A 3316-nucleotide genomic window follows, 5' to 3' on the forward strand; every position below is an offset into this window, starting at 1 on the left:
CCTCTGACACTGGTGCAGGAGCTCAGAAAAATCCCAAGAACAGCCCAAGAAATGTTTCAGTTGTTGATTCTACTGCTAAGAAAAAAACCTGGACGTACAGCAGAAGGTATAAAATCCATGAGCCATCACTGAAGGCTTTACCTCATGTAGATGCACCGACAGACAGTGTTGTTGTAATTACTCAGGAATCCTCATGACAGAAGTTGTATACACACAAACACACACACGCACACAGGCACACACAGGCACACACACACACACGCACATACATACACTGCCATCGGTGTTTGAGTGTATGTATAAAATGTGTATTGTGAAGCGCCTTGTGACCCTGGTCTGTGAGGGGCGCTATATAAATAAAGCTTACTTACTTACTTACACACACACACTCATACACATACACACACACACATACACATACACACACGCACACGCACATACACACACACACACACACACACACACACACACACACGCACACACACACACACACAGGCCTGCTTTACATAAACACATCATGCACCGACAGTGTTGATGTAATTACTCAGAACATGTGTTGTTTCCACCTCTAAACCTACTGTACTAAATATAGTTGCATAGTCATTAATGGGTTGAAAAAACACACACACATACACACACACACACACACACACACACACCGGACGCACGCTGAGCACACAAACACACACATTTGAGCGCTCCATGTTTATTTCCGTCTAGATGGGATAAGAGGTTGATTTATAATTGCTCCTACATATTTCATGAGCGCGATATTAGACTTGAGTGTGTGTGTGCGTGTGTGTGTGTGTGTGTGTGTGTGTGTGTGTGTGTGTGTGTGAGGAGTGCACAGACGTTAGGAGACAGAGAGAGAGAGGCGTAACACACTCGTCTCCCACTCATTCACAAACACAACATCTGAGTCTATTTTACTAAACAAAACAGAACAGACAACAGAATAATTCAGACAATGAGATTTCAGACTGATTTTATTAACAGACCCCTTTTCTTTACAGGCCCGTTTACAGAGCCTAGGCTGTGTATTAAAGCTCCCATATTATACACTTTTCGGTTCTATTATACACCATATTATATGGTCTTAGTGGTCCCTAATACGTTTTTCTTAAATTGTTTGCTGAAAAAAACTTTCAGATAATTTATTGTACTATGCTGATGTTCAGCTAATCTCACAATGGCCTATTTTTTTAAAAGAGCTGCAGCTCCCCTCGTAAATATACAATCTTTGAGCTGCCCCCGCCCCCTGTCCGGAAGCGAAGCCAGATACGCCTCGCCCTCTGTCTGTCGGGGCCGTGGACCAATAAGAAATAGGGGTGTGGGCTGCACAGTGGAAGCTTCTGGCTTTCCAGTTTGTGAGGTCAGAAACGAGGAGAATTCTGACTGGAGTATATTGGGGGGGAGGGGTGGGGGTTTCAGAAAGGGGGAGAGTGAGAAAAGGAGAGATTGTTATTTTTTAAAATATTTTGGCAGTCTCTAGGCACACCGTGGACCCATGGATATGTTAGAACACATTTAAAAAGTGCATTTAGCATAATATGTGACCTTTAAGACTGGATTTCTTTTTTTCAGCACACACACAGTACAGACAGGTAGTGGATCATGAGGAGATATTCACTGATTTATGACAAAAAAAGTGATTTTGACAACAAGCGTTCTCCAGAATCACTGACTGCACCTTTAATCTGTGATGACAGAAAACACACATTTTACAAAATACTTTTATTTCATCAGTTGGTCTCGGGAACTCATTTAAAATCCGCTCAGCTGTTTGGGATGTGAAGCCTCTTGAAGCAGCGTGTGATCTATTATTTTTGCACAGACAGACAGACAGACAGACAGACAGACAGACAGACAGACAGACAGACAGACAGACAGACAGACAGACAGACAGACAGACAGACAGACAGACACTCACTCACTCACTCACTCACTCACTCACTCACTCACTCACTCACTCACTCACACACACACACACACACACACAGTGGCGGACTCAGACTGTTTGAAGGGCAGGCGCGAAAAAATAAAAAGGGCACATTCTGGATAACATTTCTAACTCGATGGTGTTTTGTTCCCCCAGCCTTAAAGGCAGTGCTGCCTGGAAGGCCCCGCTCAGGGCACCTGTTACATCTCCATGAAGCACTTACTTGTAGCACTTACAGTTTGGTTTATCTGAAGCTGTAGTACTGACGAGATTCTTGTTGTTCTGAGTTTGTACCTTCATGGTTGAATGCACTTACTGGAAGTCACTTTGGATAAAAGCATCAGCTAAATACAATGTAATGTAACGAAACACCAATCACTGTGGTTGCGTTCCGAATCACATACTCTTTCTTTTTTCTATTCTACATACTACATCCGACGATAAAAATAATCTAGTTAGGATGGAGTATGCATACTATTGGGACATACTTTTACTTATTTATTTCATCATAACATTGCGCCTTGATCTTGCCTCTTGCTTTTATATCCGTCGCATCCCCGTTTGTTTTCATATGGAGGCTTCGTCGATGTGACGTCACTTCACGTGTGCACTGGATTGTGGGTCAGAATCGCCCAAATAGGATGCAGTTTTCAACACTAACAATCTTGGCCGCATGAAGTAGGACATCCGGGTACTTCTAACCATCCTAAATCTGGCCACAAGAATCAGGACATCCTAAATCTTTTTTCTACATACTATATAGTAAAAAGTATGCGATTCGGAACACAACCATTGTTTGTAGATGTTAAAAAAAACGGTTGGGCTCATCCAATTAAAAGGGGGGTCTGCGGGTCCCGGGGGTCCCCCCCCCCAGAAAAAATGTAGCTTCAAAGACACTGTTTCCCCTCATTCTAGCGACTTTATAAACACTAAAACGAGTTGTTCACATCATTGTGCACTTTCACATTTTAGCCAAAGAGAGGATGCCTTGTTGCTTTCATCTTTACTAACATTTAAGTAAATTAGAGAAGGAGAAAAATCAATGTGCCGCTACCATACAGTCTTTGACCGCTAACAGCCAGCTACGGAAATATTGAAGGAAGTTTTCCTTCATGTTGAGGTGATAGCTGACCATTATCGTCTCTCTGTCATGACAACCTACATAGAATGAGGACCGGTTCTTGACATTCAAAAAATGTATATACATTTTAAACGGATTATGCAGACTGTTTTTCTAACTTGGCATCTAATTGCGCTTTTCCACTATGGCTACGGACATACTCTTAATCCACTTTTTGCTTTGTGATCCAGTGGAGATTTAAATACCAATCGATGTAGCTGTTTGTCATAGCGACGCCACATGAAAGCAACGCCTCT

Source organism: Ammodytes marinus, assembly GCF_949987685.1.
Source record: "Ammodytes marinus genome assembly, contig: scaffold_259, whole genome shotgun sequence".
Classification (NCBI taxonomy): Eukaryota; Metazoa; Chordata; class Actinopteri; order Uranoscopiformes; family Ammodytidae; genus Ammodytes; species Ammodytes marinus.